Source organism: Sphaeramia orbicularis, chromosome 4, assembly GCF_902148855.1.
Source record: "Sphaeramia orbicularis chromosome 4, fSphaOr1.1, whole genome shotgun sequence".
Lineage (NCBI taxonomy): Eukaryota > Metazoa > Chordata > Actinopteri > Kurtiformes > Apogonidae > Sphaeramia > Sphaeramia orbicularis.
The window spans coordinates 2493055-2511122 of NC_043960.1; the positions used below are offsets into that span (position 1 = coordinate 2493055).

An 18068-nucleotide genomic window follows, 5' to 3' on the forward strand; every position below is an offset into this window, starting at 1 on the left:
TCAGTTTTCTCTGTTTTTAATATAATAACCCTCAACTTTAATCTGAGCTTCAACAAACATCTACATGATCAGTGAATTAAATACAGGAAAATACCTGATACTCCCTTAAAGAACCAAAATACATAATAATAGAGTAAATTGTGATAAATTACTTGAGAAAGATTAAAAACAGAGAAAAAAACAAAAATAGCAGCACTAGGTCTTTATGGGTTCATTTTAATGGACTATAATTGTATGTGGCAGGTGTTTTTTCTAGTCTAAAGGAACATAATTACAGCCTGGCCCATTTAAAATAATAATTGTAATTGTTCTGGTACTTTTAAGACACACCCTAATGTAAATACAAGCAGAGTAGTGCAGTTGTGTTACCGAACATTAACTCCTGAACGCTTCAAAGCATCTGTGTCAGTAACGTCAATAACCACCACTTGTTCTCAGCCTCGTTCGCTGTCAGATGAACAGATAGAGGTTTGTGTCTGAGGCGACAACAGTGGAGCAGTCAAACGTAAGTCCCGGTTTTAGTCTATTTAACAGGAAGTCAGTTTGTGCTGTTAAATTCAGGTTACAAAAAATACGATACAAGAAATGAAATTATTAGATTAATAAAATATCTAAAAAAGTTATATTCACATATGACAGCATTATAAAAAAAAAAAAAAAAAAGGTAAATATAACTGTTTAAAATCTACTTTTTTCTGCTCAATACCACGTTTGAAGATGTGTTAGAAATAAATAGATATTAAAATGTGTTTCCAGATTTTAAAGCTGCAAAGTGCTCAGCTACACTGTATTTGTTTTAATATATAGAAAGAGGCGTAATTTAAGGACTTTACACAACAGTATTTTACTTTATTTTTAATTACAACCCAATGTTAAATGTATTAAGTAGTCTAAAATCCCAAAATTGTACTGCACTGAATGTACTGAGACATTTTTACCTGTATTGTACTACTTAAAATCTACTTTTTTCTGATTAATATCACATGTTTGAAGATGCATGTGTTAGAAATAGATGGATATTAAAATGTGTTTCCAGACTTTAACGCTGCAAAGTACTCGGCTGTACTGTATTTGTTTTAATATATAGAAAGAGGCATAATTTAATGACTTTACACAACAGTATTTTACTTTATTTTCAATTACAACCCAATTTTAGACGTATTAGGTAGGATAAAATCCCGAAATTGTACTGGACTGAATGTATTGAGACACTTTTACCTGTATTATACTGTTTAAAATTTACTTTTTTCTGATTAATACCACGTTTGAAGATGTACGTGTTAGAAATACACGGATATTAAAATGTGTTTACAGATTTTAAAGATGCAAAGGGCTCAGCTCTACTGTATTTGTTTTAATATATATCTAAAGAGGCTTAATTTAATGACTTTATTTTACAGTATTTTACTTTTTCAATTACAACCCAATTTTAAATGTATTAAATACCATAAAATCCCAAAATTGTACTTGACTGAATGTATTGAGCCTCTTTTACATGTATTATATTGTTTAAAATCTACTTTTTTTCTGCTTAATACCACATATTTGAAGTTGCATATGATCCAGTGTTAGAAACAGATGAATATTAAAGTGTGTTTCCAGTTTTTAAAGCTGTAAAGTGCTCGGCTGTACTGTATTTGTTTAAATGTATAGAAAGAGGCTTAATTGAATGACTTCATTTTACAGTATTTTACTTTTTAATTAAAACCCATTTTTAGATGTATTAAGCTCCAAAATTGTGCTTGACTGAACATATTTAGTCACTTTTTCTTGTTTTATACTGTTGAAAATCGACTTTTTTTCTGCTTAATACCACATGTTTGAAGAAGCATATGATCTAGTGTTAGAAACAGATGAATATTAAAGTGTGTTTCCAGTTTTTAAAGCTGTAAAGTGCTTGGCTGTACTGTATTTCTTTTAATATATAGAAAGAGACCTAACTGAATGACTTTACACAACAGTATTTTACTTTATTTTTAATTACAACCCAATTTTAGATGTATTAAGTAAATTGTCCTTGACTGAATGTATGTAGTCACTTTTTCTTGTCTTTTACTGTTGAAAATCTACTTTTTTCTGCTTAATACCACATGTTTGAAGAAGCATACGATGTAGTTTTATAAACAGATAGATATTAAAGTATCTTTCCAGATTTTAAAGCTGCAAAGTGCTCAGCTCTTCAGAACCAAGTAAAAGTGCAATAATCTGATATTTCTGTTCGTAGTAAGAGTCTAAATTTCAGCAGCTGTTACTAAAAACCCAGTTAAAATGAGGGTTTTGTTACCACAGCTGTGTGTGAGCTTTAAAAAGAAAAAAAAAGAATAAAAGGATGTGTGCTCCTCAGTCACGCAGAGCGACGTCGCTGCTCTGGCGTACAAACGTCCAGATTACATGTGCAAATGTATAAATAGCTGCTTTCATTGTGCCTGGGAATAGAAAACCAAAAATGGGTCGGTTTAACACACCCCAGTGGTCTGCCTGTGCGTCTTTATCGCTTGTAACTTTTCTTGAAATTACTGGATGTATTTTTGGTTGAATGAGGCATATCTGCATAAAGTTCCAGCCGCAGGCAGATGATATTGGGCTGGAAAACAAAACCAGGAGCTCAGACGTGAAAGTATACGTTTGGTTCATTTATAGATGAACTTTCAGATGATACATTTGAGCTGTAAGTTGTACAAAAGACAGTTCAGTTTTTAGGTTTTCTACTGCTGTAACTCCTTTGGGTCCATTTTAGTTTAAGCTTTAAAGACTAGAACTAGTTTTTGGTGACTTCTAAAATAATACTTCTGTACATTTATCACATTAATTCTTATATTATTCTCTACATTTTGCCAAAAAAGCTCATATTTCCTATATTTAATTACTGACCATGTAGATGTTCATAAAAGTTCTATAGGCTATTATAACAACAAATAAAAAAAAACTGAAGAAAAATTTACCTTTTCTGCAAAATATATTGTTAATATATTGATAATTCTCATGATAAATGTCAGAGCATTGGTTTCTAGTTCAACCCTTAACTTGCTGAACTATTTTTGTGGTGATTCACTTTTGTTACATTAATATTCCATCTTGTCTTATTTGGTTTGTTCCTTGTTTTTTTGTGTGTTTGTCAGTTGTTGTGTTTTGTTTGATTGCTGTTGTTGTTTACTTGGTCTTACAGTTTACTTTACTGTGTATTTATTTGTGTTGCCTTCAAGGATTTCTGTATGTATGTACTTTGTTTTACTTTTCTGGTATGTCACTATGGCTGTGTATGTGTGTGTAGGTGAGGACGATAAGTGAGCTTAATTACTTACAAAAAATCTAAGGGACTTGATTTTTCATATATTCTGCTGATAGGAAACTAAAGGATAGACTGTTGTGTGGAGAAGGGGTGGGATTAAATAAGTTATACTCCCATGACTTCTTACAGCCTGTTTTATTTCTAGAGACTAAGTAAGATTACTTTGTCCTGTTGCATATTTGAAATAAACTAAACTAAAAAATAACAAAAACAAAAAAAGTGAATTTCAACATAGTGTAAGTAATTTATCGCCATTTATTATAATATTATTCTCTGCATTTTGCATTTTTCAGTGAAAATCATGTATTTTCATGTAGATTGACAAAAGGTTAGAATACTTTCAAACGATAATATATCAAAACAGAGAAAACTGAAGAAAAAGCAACTTTTACAGCAAAATCTATTTAACTGAAAATAAAAATAAGTGTCTCCATTCACTGTCATTTATCAACCTCAGTGTTGTAGAAGATGATGGTGTTTCCATGGTAACCACACAGCCTCTGAACGTCCAAATGGGTCATATCTGATGACCATGAAAAGATGAAGAACTGTTTTTTATACCAATTATTTACATGTATTGATAGGATTAATGGACCAGAAGATATTAACCCATAAAGACCCAAACGTTCACTGTCGACCAGAAGCATGTACTGACCCAAACTGTTGAGCCATTAATTCTATTAATCCATGTCAGTAATTAGTGTAAATACAGTTCATCTTTTCATGGTCATCAGATGTGACCCATTCGGACGTTCAGAGGCTCCGTAGTTACCATGGAAACACCGTCATCTTCTACAACATTGATTCACCTGTAAAACACTGTAAGACACCAGTAAGACACTGGGTTTATGTTCAGATAATGACAGATCGGACTGAAAAAGACACTTTTATTCTGTTCTGACTGAATAACCTTTGACTTTACCCTGAGCTTTAATGAACATCTACATGAGAAGTGAATTAAACATAAGAAAATATACAATTTCCACTGGAAAAAAGTGGAAAATTCAGAGGATAATATTAGAATAAATAGTGATAAATCACTTTGGAAAGGTTAAATACAGACAAATATTCATTTAGTAACTGTTACAGAAGTCACAGCGGGTCCTTCAGTGTTTTTCAGTGGGTAGATGCTGCTGTTTGGGTGTGTGAGGGTTCAAAACCCTTCATTCATAACAGAGGGAACAGATTAAAAGTGTTCAAAGGTCAGTTGTTTCCACTGATGCAGATATTTATCTGGGACGTTGACCTGTTAAGCAGATCTGCCGCTTCTCTAAGCCCTCCCCCGTCTCTGAATCATCACCAAAACAAAGACAGATCTGGGGGAAAATCTGTTCATATATAAAGGTTAAAGGACGCAGCGTCTGTAAATGGACGCTAACACAACCGTCCAAAAAAACAACAACTAAAACCGAAACCATCAGAGCATCAGTAACATGTTGACGTACGTCTGGAGGAATGCTCTGAGTTGTGTAACTTCCTGATAGCACAACCCAAATAATCATCACCTAAAATAGCTTGGCTAAGTAGTTATCGCAGGAATGTTCTCCATTTAATATGAATCACGTAATGTACGAAAACACACAGTGCAAACAGCCGAGCTCATGCACAAACAGCTGATGTCCCAAACACACTGTTTACTTTGGACGTGTTCGCTGACGTTAATGTTCTCTGAACAGAATCACAGAAGGGTTCCACTTTGTTCCATTTAACCCTTTAACGCCCCCACAACTATTACAGTAACTTCAAAATGCATGTTTCTACATTTCACCTCCTCAGACCCAGGACATGTCAGCAGGACCAGCTTGTTTTGTTTCTTATTAAATCAGTGCCTATAGTGGAAACATTATGATGCAACAGTTTTTTCAGATGCAGTTTTGAAGTTTTGTATGGAATGTCCTCTGTGGTGGACAGTTTTCTTTTCTGTATAAAGTTGTGAAACTCTTGTCCACAAATGTGGACAGAAAACCCAGAGCTGGTCTGAGGAGGATCAGCCTTTAACACCCACACAACTATGACAGCAACTTCAAAATGAATGTGTCTAACATTTAACCTTTCCTGAGTGAGTGTTCATCAACCTTTATTATAACATTATCCTCTTCATTTTGTATATTTCAGTGAAAATCCAGTAGTTTTCTGGTCAGTGTATCTTCTGGTAATTGGATTTTGGTTTCAGAAATTAAAGAAAAACTAGAGGTTAGCTGATTTTCATTTTAAAATAGAGGAATTAAAATTGAATTTCAGGGCATTTTTCTTTTTCAGTGTCAAAACAGATAAACCAAATTTAACAAATGTATTGATTTTCATTTTCTCTTTCTAATAACAAAAAAGAAAGTTACTACCTGACAGAAATGGAAAAATGGACCAAAACGACTGTTTTTTTTCATTTTCTGAGACCAGACGTTGTCGTTTTCAAGGAAAGAGCGTTAATGCCACTGAGGTCACAAAGATTCTTCCAAACGATGGCTTTGTTCGAATCTTTCAAAATCTGGAGATTGTAGACATTTGTGGACAGAGCACGTCTACGATGTCCAGATTTCGTACAAAGCCATCATTTGTAAGAATCTTTGTGACCTCAGTGGCATTAGCGCTCTTTCCTTGAAAATGTCAACGTCTGGTCTCAGAAAATGAAAAAAAAAAAAAAAAAAAACAGGTGTTTTTGGTCCATTTTTCCATCTCTGTCAGGTAGTAACTTTATTTTTTGTTATTACAAAGAAAATGAAAATCAACCTGTTTTTTAAATTTGGTTTATCTGTTTTGGCTTGAAATTCAATTTTAATTCTTCTATTTTAAACCAAAAATCAATTAACCACTAGTTTTTGCTTTGTTTCTGAAAAGAAAATCCAATTACCAAAAGATACACTGACCTTTTCTATATGTCATTTATGGATCACGTAGATGTTCGTTAAAGATTACAGTAAATTCAAGTTATTAAATCAAAACAGAGAAAAAGTGTCATTTTCTATCAAATATATCACAAACTAAACATAAAAACAAGAGTCTACAACCACCATCATTTATCAAACTACAGTCAAACCATTTTTTCAGGATGTTAAGATTTTATGTCATAATCATTACAGTTCATAACCTTTGAATTAATTATTTATTATTATTATTATTATTATTATTATTATATCCCCAAACATCGAGTTTCAGGGGTATAATGGTTGTACCTCGAACACCACCGGATATCCTTGAGCTTTTGGTGAAAACTAGGACAGATGTGGTTGGATTTCTTCTCCCTTGATAACCGACACAGCGGCCCCCTGGTGGAAGAAGTCCAGTTCACATCTGGTTCATATCAATCGTCCAAAATGAAGGTGGTATCTGTCGTACATTGTGTCGTTTGTTTTCTTCTAAAGCAGAGGACTGGGGGGATTTCAGGGACAAACCCTTAATGTCAGCCCCGACAGCATAAGCCTCAGTCCCTCCTCCTCCTTCTTCTTCTTCTTCTGTATTATTTTTGGTGCTTTCAGGGTTAACAAATTGAAACTCTAATGGTACAAGTGTTAACGGTGGTGCTTTGCTTTATAAGTTGATATGTTGTTGTTTTTTTTATAAATTTTGACTCAATAAACGACTGATATGTAATGTTTCAGAATCAGCCTTTAGAGGTCGACGAGTCGAGTAAATCAATGAAACTGAAAAAAAAAAAAAGGGCAAATTTCTCAAACTCAAATAAAAGTGAAAGTACCACATTAAATACTTGATACGGTAAAAATATTGAATTAGAAAGTGAAAGTAAAACAGTACTAGCATTAAAGTATGTTATTCTGAACCATGTGCTGTATATTTTATTTATATATATCTTAATTTAACTACTTTACACACGTTTTGGTTTATTTCTGATTACAATATAATTTTATGTGTATAAACTAGTAGAAAATCCCCAAATTGCACTTGAATATTTACACAGTACTTTGATCTTGCAGTTGCAGTGGAGCATTTCTCATTATCAGTCCTTTTACTGCAGTACTTTTACTTGTAGTGGAGTACTTCTGCAGCTCATTATCATTACTTTTACTTGTAATAGAGTATTTCTGCACCTCATACTCAGGACTTTTACTGCACTACTTTTATTTGTAATGGAGTACTTCTGCAGTTCATTGTCAGTACTTTTACTGCAGTAGTTTTACTTGTAGCAGAGTATCTCTGCAGCTCGTTATCAGTACTTTTACTTGTAGCGGAGTACTTCTGCAGCTTATTATCAGTACTTTTACTTGTAGCGGAGCACTTCTGCAGCTCATTATCAGTACTTTTACTTGTAGCAGAGTATTTTTACAGCTCATTATCAGTACTTTTACTTGTAGTGGAGTACTTCTGCAGCTCATTATCAGTACTTTTACTTGTAGTGGAGTACTTCTGCAGCTCATTATCAGTACTTTTACTTGTAGTGGAGTATTTTTACAGCTCATTATTCGTACTTTTACTCGTAGTGGGATATTTTCATGCCATGTATTCATACTTTCACATTTCATTGCTGTATTTCAGGACTTTTGTGAAAAACTGCAGGTTTCTGTGACAGTGATGGCAGTGTTTGTTAACCCCAGCTTCAGTCCAGATGACAGAAGGTGCCTTTTAGCTGCAGAGTGTCATGTGTTTTTGCAGGATCGTCTCCACTGTTTAGTTACTCGGGCCGTCGTGATGGTTTCACTCAGTTCTGTCGACAGCATGATTGATTCTCTGGAACCCACACTTCTCTCCAGGACAGAAAGGATTGAGCGATCGACAAACGCTCTCAGGTTTTCTGTTTGTATTCAGTTACGTTTTCCCTGAGACCGAGGGGGGTTCAGAGGACCGATAATCACGCCAGAAATAAATTCAACATCTTCTCTCGATGGAAAACAAATGCTCAGGCCTGTAGATTTTGGCCAGCGTGTCCTACAGTCCTCCTCCGCTTATTGAAAACAGTGACTCATCTGACTTTTTCCAATGTTCACGGGGGGAATATCAACTCGAGCTGCAACACCTCACTAGAAAAATCATGTTTTCTGTGCACAGTAGAGACACACAACCCAACAGGCTGCAGGTTTATGTCTTTAACCCATAAAAAACCCAAACAGACCAAAACCATCTACTGATCTAAACTGTTTAATAACTGCTGATCCACTAATCCTATCAATACATGTCAATAATTGGTGCAAAATACAGTTCTTCATCTTTTCATGGTCATCAGATATGACCCATTTGGAGGTTCAGAGGCTTCGTAGTTACCATGGAAACACCGTCATCTTCTACAACATTGATTCACCAGTAAAACCCATGGAGTTGGATCAGTGACAGTGGATGGACACACTTTGTTTCTGTTTAGTTCTTGACATATTTGCTGAAAAAGTCAGTTTTTCTTCAGTTTTCTCTATTTTGGATATAATAACCTTAAACTTTAATTTGAGCTTTTATGAACATGTGCACGATCAATAAATTAAATATAAGAAAATACTTGATTTTCACTGAAAATTCACAAAATACAGAATACGGTTTATTACAAGAAATGATAATAAATCACTTAAAAATCATTCAATAGAGAGAAAAATTAATTTGGGATCTACCACAAACGTCACACTGGATCTTTAATGGATTAAGGATGCCAAGTTAAAAAAGTTGTAAAAAATGCCCATATTTTATCTACACTGCAGCAATTTATCATGAGTTACTGATAACATTAATGTGAAACTTATGAGAGGCATCATCAAATCAAGAAGAAATCTTTAAATTATGTCAAAAATACACTTAGTATTATTGAGTAGATTTATGTCTATTGAAAAATGATCAAACTTATCGAAGTAAATCTAATTAAATGTTAGCTTTAGTAGCTGTAACATCTTGGACATCTCAGACTAAAGCGACAGTGGATGGACACACTGGGTTTATGTTCAGTTAATGATAGATCTGACTGAAAAAGTCCCTTTTTTCTTCAGTTTTCTCTTTTTTTGAAATAATAATAAAATCCTCAAACATAATCTCAGCATCATCACTAACCCATATGAACCCAGTGTGACATTTGTGTCCGTTCCCAAAAGATTTTTTTCTCTACATTTAACCTCTCTTAAGTGACTTATCTCCATTTATTGTAATATTATCCTGTTTTGTTTGAGTTTTTTTTTTAGTATAAATCATGTATTTTCCTATATTTAATTCACTGGTCATGTAGATTAATTAAAGCTCTGACTAAATTCAAAAGTTATTTAATCAAAACCAGAGAAAACTGAATAAATTGTGAATTTTTCAGTAAAATCTATCCTTAACTGAACATAGACCAAGTGTCTCCATCCACTGTCATTGTTCAAACTCTGGTGAATCAGTGTTGTAGAACACAGGTGTCAAACATGCGGCCCGGGGGCCAAATCCAGCTCGCCAAAGGGTCCAAATATGGCCCGTGGGATGAATTTATGAAATGCAAAAATTACACTGAAGATATTAACAATCAAGGATGTTAAAATCATTTTAGGTCAATTCAGTCTGAAGTGGAAGTAGAGTACTATCATAATAACCTATAAATAATGAAAAAAGATAATTTTTCTCTTTGCTTTAGTGTAAAAAAAAAATAAAAAGGAAAATTACACAAAAAATGTTTACATTTACAGACTAGTATGTGGAATTTTACCAATATTCTGCCTGTTACTGAATGTTTTGTGTATTTGAAGATCCAGTGTGATCCGTAAGTTGTGATCAAAATGATAAATTAAGGCGTAATATTGTCAAAATTGCACTTATTTTTCAGGTTGTTCATATTTGCTCATGTTATGTTCAAATACAGTTCGTAGATGTAAGCATTTTCATCACGGAATTTTATTTATTTTTCACACAGAAACATAGAGAAAACTTTGGAGTTGGTATTATTCATAAGTTCTTATCCTATTATTTATATTATTTGACTGGTCCGGCCCACTTTAGATCAGATTAGGCTGAATGTGGAACTGAAATGAGTTTGACAGCCCTGTTGTAGAAGATGACAGTGTTTCCATGGTAACTACAGAGCTTCTGAACGTCCAAATGGGTCATATCTGATGACCATGAAAAGATGACAAACTGCATTTTACACCAAATATTTACATGTATTAGCCGATCAACGGGTATTAAACAGTGTCAGTAGATGGTTTTGGTAGATGGTGAATGTTCGGGTCTTTGTGGGTTCAAGTACATGTTCAGTAAATTAAATATAGGGAAATACCTGATTTTCATTGGGAAAAAAAATGCAAAATAGAGAGGATAATATTAAAATAAATGGTGATGAATCACTCAAAAAAGGTTAAATAGAGAGAAAAAAAATATTTGGAAACTGACCCAAAAGTGGCGCTGGGTCTGTACGAGTTAAAGTCTGTTTTCATGAATGTGTGAAAGCTACCGTCAAACTCTGTGGGTTGAAACATGGCTCAGAAACTGTGTCAAGTGTCACTCGACTTCACTTCTACTTGTGATGTTTACAGACGCTGATGCACAAGTTAAAAAAAAAATCCATTAAAGCTCAGAGTCGAGGCTCGGCTGCTGTTTCTGTCACAGTTTAACGTCATTTTGGAAAACTGTGGATGCGTTTAATGAATGAAAACAGCACGGCTCAGATTCTTGTAATGACCTTCTCTTTAAAACAGCTCATGTGTTACAGCAGCGTATTAGGGACACAGGACTAATAAAAACACCTGTCACTACAAGAAGAAGTCTGAATATTATGAGAATAAAGGTGTAGTTTTAAAGGAGGGATATTTTACTTTTTTAAATGGAATTCTTCATTTTCAAACATTTTCCTGTTGTTAAGGAACGACACTCGGCATGGACCCAAATGCACGAGACTCTTTAAGGTTCAGAGGTCAAAGAGATTTATCTAAACAAAAAACTTCAAAAGTACAAAAATGGATGAACGAAGGAGGAAGCGCTCAACATTAAACCTAAAAAAACCTAACGAACTGAAAGAGGAAGCACAACGTGCTCTGTGTAAAACTAAAAACCAGGGCTTGTATTCCTACAGATTCTCAGAATCCTCTCACAGCTCCTAACTGAACCTAAAAATTCCAGCAAGGAGTCTGAGCTCAGCAGTGATTCCAGAACACTGTCAGAACTCGGAGCAGGAATGGACAAAAACTCCTGTTAGTGAGGAGGTGTGGTCCACCTGCTGCAGGTATGAGTCGTCATTTCAAAAGCCGTGATTGGCTGACCCTAAAAACTAGAAAAAACTATACTTTTGGTGAAAATGGGCAAAGGATGGACCCTCAAATGGACAAACTGAATCATAGAATCTAATCTGATGAAGACTGTGTAACTGTAAATAATATTTCACATAAAAGAAAATATCTGTTCAGTGAATAGTAAACTATACTTTAAAATTATCGACAAAATGTGTGAAAAACTCAGGCCCACTGGCACAGGATTCACATAGTGAGAGTTCTATTTATTTGCTCATATTATTGGCACACTGTAAAAAAAAAATCTGTAATTTAACAATTTTTACTGTGTATTTTACATGTTTCCTGTATTTTTAAGATACAGGAAAATATCTATGAAATGATAAAAACAGACTGATTTTACACGTCAAATGAAAAACAACACGAAAAAACTGTAACTGAATAACCATAAAATTTCCATTTTTTAAAAGATTTTTTTCCACAGAAAAATACAGTTAAAATACATTTGCAAATGTAAAGTCATTTTACAAGTATTTCTTTTCTATTCATGAGATTAAACTGCTAAAGTTAAATAGTGTAAAAATAAATGAGATAAAATTACTGACAATTAACCGCAAAACAAGTATTTGTTCTGTCACTTTAACCAGACTTGTTTGTTAATTGACAAATATCTTGTGTAATTACAGGAGGTTTCACAACAAAAATGTTGAATAAATGTATTTTTGTGACTGTAGAACATGTATAAGCACTGATAAACTGTCCAAATACAGTTTTTATCAGTGGATTGGACAACTGAGTCTCACTGAAAATTATATATTTACACACACACACACACATACATACATATATATATATACATACATACATGTTTATGTTTATGCATTTGGCAGACGCTTTTTTCCAAAGCGACATACATACATACATATATACATATACACACACACACACATATATATATATATACATATATATATATATATATATATATATATATATATATATATATATATATAATATAGGTAATTTGATTGTTTTAATACATGTAAATATTCTTTATTAAACATTAAAAAGTCACAAAAAAAAAAAAGCAAAATCTCATCTAAAGTTGGGGCAAAAAACTGTATTTTAATTATGGAAAATTACTGTATTTTTATGAGATGGTTATTTTCCATTATTTAACAGTAATTTTTCAGCGCCCCTGCTGCTGGAATAATACAATTTTTTTTTATTTTTTTTTACAGTGCAGTCTGTAGTGTTTCATTACTTCCCTGACCTCCAGTGTTTGCAGGACCTCCTCCTGCCTCTTCCATTTGGTCCTCTGCTTAGGGAACTCCTGTTCCCCTTAAAGTCCTCTTCCTGCTCTGAACAGATCTGACCTTAGGAGCTCTCTTCAGGGCTAGGATTCTATAGGAATAACTTTTATCTTTACTAGGATCTACTCTGCATTTTTAGGGGAAATTCTAAGAAAACATCATGATTCTAAGAATTTTCTTACAGTTTGGGCACTAGGAGCAACTCTGCACTAAGAACCTTTAGGAATACGGGCCCAGATCCACAATAACACAAGGAATGAGATACAAAATATTCACCATGAGGAGTTCTTCACCTGGACACAGAAACGACGCTCTGACAACAGACAGAGGGAGAGGGGAGAATGAACAGGGAAGGCAGGATCACAACCAGGTGTGGGCGATCACAGGAGGAACAGCAGGTGAAGGCAGTGAGGGACTTAGAGACGACTAAGACAAGACCAACAGAGTGCAGACGAAACAGGAAGGACACCACCATCACCAAAATAAAACAGGAAGAGACAAAACAAAAACCCTGAACTAAACCCACACACACAACGACACATGGCACCTGCGGTCTGCGTAAACTGTAAATGCTCTGCTTGGCTCTGAGTTCTTCATTCATTCAACTCCACAGGTCCGTCTGCATCACTGTTTCAGACTAACGACACCAGAAAGGGGGTTTGGAGCGCTGGCCCTTTAAATGCACATGAGACACTTCAGGCCCCGCCCCCTCCAGGTTATTGGCTGTGCTGCTCTGTCCTGTTCAACCAACAACTGAACATTTGAGGTCATCAGCTTGAAGTTTGGAATTTTTTTTTTTTTTGTTTTTACCACAGCCGCTGCTGCTGATAAACAGTTCTGTCGTACTCAGAGAAATGTTCATCGGAAGTTTTGACCTTTTATGTGCAAATGTTGTGACATAACTACTTATAAAATGTAACAAATAAAGCAGGAATTTAAACAGGTTGTAGAAATCCACCTAATTTTTGCCAAAATGAAAATAAAGATGTCTTTGCAGCAGCTGGAGGGTTCAGATTCAACTGTCTGAACTATTAGGGTCAAATACACAAATAAAAGTAGGTTTAGCAAAATATGACCCCTTTAAAAAAAACTCGTAATTTAATGAAAATAATGTTGTACTTTTATGAGATTAAAGTCATAATATTTTAAAAATAAATTTGCAATAGTGCGATAAAAACTGACAGTTTAGAAACTGTAAGCCTTAATCCTTATTGATGACAGAGTTTCCGATTACAGCGACAGCCCTGCAGTCCACCACTGCCGGTCAGGTCCTGCTTACGATGAAACAAACCCAAACGAGTGCAAATTGGCTTTAAAGTCCTTAGACTAATGATAATGTGTTGATGGTGGGCGGGGCTAATAGGCTCAGTATTTCACTGTGCTTAAACCCCAAATGAAAGTAGAACTTCATAAAATGTTCCAAAAGTTCTCCATTATGTGATGAATGGGTACGACTTTATTCTCGTACATTAGAATATTTCTCCTGCCTGTTTTTTAAATATGATGTTATTCTCATATTATAATGATAATGTGTTGATGGTGGGCGGGGCTAATAGGCCCAGTATTTCGCCGTGCTTAAACCCCAAATGAAAGTATAGCCTCTGAAAATGTTCCAAAAGTTCGCCATTACACAACGAGTGGGTATGACTTTATCATTGTGAATTATATTTTTCCCTCCTGTTTTTAAATTGCGACATTATTCTTGTAATATTATGACTTTATTCTCAAAATATCGCGACATTATTCTCATAATATTAGAACTTCATTCTTGTAAAATTATGACTCTTTTTGTATTGGACTTCATTCTCATAAAATTACGGGTTTTATCTCGATATTTTACGACTTTATTCTCGTAAATTATAATATTTTTCCCACCTGTTTTTAAATTATAACATTACTCTCACAATATTATGGCTTTATTCTCGAAATATGGCAACATTATTTTCATAATATTACAACTTCATTCTTGTAAAATTATGACTTTTTGTATTCGACTTTATTCTCATAAAATTACGGGTTTTATCTTGATAATTTACGACTTTATTCTCGTAGTGACAAGTGTTTTTATTTTCTTATGTGGTCCTAATACGCCATCGTAAAAAAAAAAATCAGAATTCTTACTTTTTTCTCAGAATTCTGACTTTTTTTCTCATAATAATAAATATATATATATATATATGTATTGGACCTTAATTTTCTTTGTTTTCTAATGGCTCTAATCCTCTTCTGCAGAACCAGCTTCAGTCTGATTTCAGCTGCATTTTTTTAAGGCCACTGTTAAAAACCAAACCTGAATCAGACCTGACACTGAACCTGAAGACTTTACGTAATTACTCCTTTTACTCGTTCAGCTGCTTCTGCTCACGTCGTCTTGTTTTGTCCAAAACATCGACGGCGTCTGGACGTCTTTGTTGTGGTGTGACGGAGGTCAGACCACGTGGAGTCTTTGTCTTTGTGGCGGTGTGGTGTGTTTTTGGTCGGTTGTCCACTGTGGATGTGGGCAGCGGCACAGATGAGCAGCTGAGGAAACTGAGGTTTTCACACTGTTTTAGTCGCCCAACATGACCTTAAACTCAGATGAGTCGACGTAGGAAAGTCAACCTGAGAACGTCTGCATGTTTTTTGTTCTACGATGGAAGAGATCCGAATCAAACAGGAAAACAAAGCCCAGATTAGAACAATTACATGTTAAGTTTCCAAAAAAATGTAATATTTTCAACGTCATATACTTTCACTTTTGGAACATGTATTTACTTCTTCCCAATCACTTTTGAAAATGTAGAGACACTGTATTTTTGTTATATTTCTATTTTATTAATTGATGACCCCATAAAGACCCAAACAGCCACAGACGACCAAAACACCTACTGATATAACATGTTTAATACCTGGTGATCCATTAATCCTATTATTCACGTCAATAATTGGTGTAAAATGCAGTTTGTCGTCTTTTCATGGTCATCAGATATGACCCATTTGGACGTTCAGAGGCTCCATAGTTACCATGGAAACACCGTCATCTTCTACAACACTGATTCACCAGTAAAACCCATGGAGTTGGATCAGTGACAGTGGATGGACACACTGGGGTTATGTTCAGTTCTGTATGTCTCTGCTGAAAAAGTCAGTTTTTTGTTAATTTTCTCTGTTTCTGATTTAATAACCCTAAACTTTAATTTGAGCTTTTATGAACACTGCAAAAAATCTAAATCTTACCAAGTGTGTTTTCCTCATTTCTAGTCAAAATCTCTCATCCCATTTAAAATAAGACATAATAAAGAGAACTTATTTTTAGACAATAGATCTGGAAAATCTTATTTCGAGAAATCTTACCAAGATAATTTACATTTGTTCCATTTGCAAATTTTTTTCACTCAAGTCAAGATTTTTTTTTTTTTTTGCTTCATTCAAGCAAAAAATCTGCCAATGGAACAAGAGAAAATTATCTTGGTAAGATTTCTTGAAAAAAGATTTTCAAGATTTATTGTCTACAAGTCAGTTCTTCTATCTCACTGAAAAGTTCCTCTTTAGGTGATTCTGTCTTATTTAAAGTGTGATGAGATATTTGGACTAGAAATGAGACAAATACACTTGGTAAGATTTAGATTTTTTCCAGCAAACATCTCCATGATCAGTGAATGAAATGTAGGAAAATAAATGATTTTTACTGGGGAAAAAAATGCAAAATACAGAGAATAAAATAATGATGAATTACTATTAGTACTTTATTTTACCAGGTAAGATCAATTGAGAACAGCTTCTCATTTATGGTGATAAATCATTTAAGAAAGATGAAATCTAGAAAAAAAATGTATTTGAGAACTGCCACAAAAGTAGCACTGGGTCTTTATGGATTAATTGATTGATTGAGTTCTTAAATACTGCTTTTTCCTGCATTTTTTACACAAATTACTAATAAAATTATCGATTTTTTTTAAATTATTATTATTTCAGTATTTTTACCCTAATTAGATGCATTTCATTACATTTAGAAGAATAAATGATACTCCATCTGTGCCATGATCTGATCAGAGATGATTCTACGATGATAACAGTCATGTTCTCCTTCGGGTGTTTTCCATTCTCTTAACCGTTCGGTGCAAACAAAACTGTCTGATTTTATCTCCGTGCTTTAATTTCGTAGTTTAGGAGAGATTTTACTCAATTCTCCCAAAACAGACAGAGCTGAGTTTGTACATCAGAGGGAAGGATCTAGAAACACAAAGCACCTGTTTAACGGAAGAGTGTGATGCTGGAGAAGAGGAGGGTGAGGGCGGCCTGCAGCTTCCTGTTGTGGCTTTTGTCTGTGAATGTGCAGACACCAGCAGCTCTGACAGCCTCAGAGTGTGAACAAGCCTCGTGTTTTCTCTGTAAAGACAAAAGAGCCGACTCTGATAAACACTTAGCAACGTGAAGTTTGTCCTGGTTGGGAGAGACAGAAGGAGGTGAGGCTCTGAGGGTCATTCATTTCTGCTTTAACTGCACCTTTGAATTTAACGCTATCGAAAGACCTACAACCTTAGACCTTATTTTTGTGGCAGCTAACAAATGAATATTTCTCCATATCTAACTTTTTTTCTTTTTTTTTTTTTACATCAAACTAAGTGATTTGTCACCATTTGTTATAAAATTATCCTGTGCATTTTGCATTTTTCAGTGAAAATCAGGTATTTTCCTTTATTTAGCTTAAAGATCGTGTGTTAAAATCAAAGGTTATTTAATCAAAACTGGGGGAAAACGAACTTTCTCAACAAAATATATCATTATTAACTTCTTCCTACTCCTTTTCGATCATGCAAATTTAGACTTGTTTGTGCTTGAAGACAGATTCGGTTCATTTAAATGTTATTTTATTTTTGTTTTATTTTGTTTCTTTGCATGTTTAAAATAAATAAATACATAGAATAAAATAAGTAACTGCACTCAATCAAATTGTATTTATATGGCGCCACATCACAGCAAAAGTTATCTCACTCCACTTTCCATTTAGAACTGGTCTAAACCATACTCAACTGAATTTCAGTTTCTATCTTATTTCATTAACATTTAAAGACCCTGGAACTGTGGTGACTTTCAAAAGAATTGTCCTCTACATTTAAAGGGATTTATTGCTATTTGTTATAATATCATGCTCTGCATGTTGCAGTTTTCAGTGTAAATCAAGTGTTTTACTTTAATTTACTGATCATGTAAAAGCTTATATCAAAACAGAACAATCTGAAGAAAGCATACTTTTTCAACTAAATATATCATTAACTGGACATAAAACCAAACATCTGCCACTGTCACTGATCCAACTCAATGGGTTTTACTGGTGAATCGATGTTGTAGAAGATGACGGTGTTTCCACGG

The 18068-nt window shown here is 34.1% G+C and overlaps 1 protein-coding gene across 3 annotated transcripts in view; it reads left to right on the plus strand.

The window, feature by feature from the left end:
• Positions 1–377: 377 nt before the first annotated feature.
• Positions 378–18068, plus strand: part of zap70 (zeta chain of T cell receptor associated protein kinase 70) — a 43174-nt gene continuing 25483 nt past the window's right edge. Inside the window, exon 1 of one of the 3 annotated variants that reach the window (XM_030131353.1) lies at positions 378–505. The gene's annotated coding sequence lies outside the window, so the exon portion shown is untranslated. Of the gene's footprint in view, positions 506–13431; positions 13483–17027; positions 17162–18068 lie in introns of those variants that run through there. The other 2 variants (XM_030131355.1, XM_030131354.1) reach the window with 2 other exon arrangements.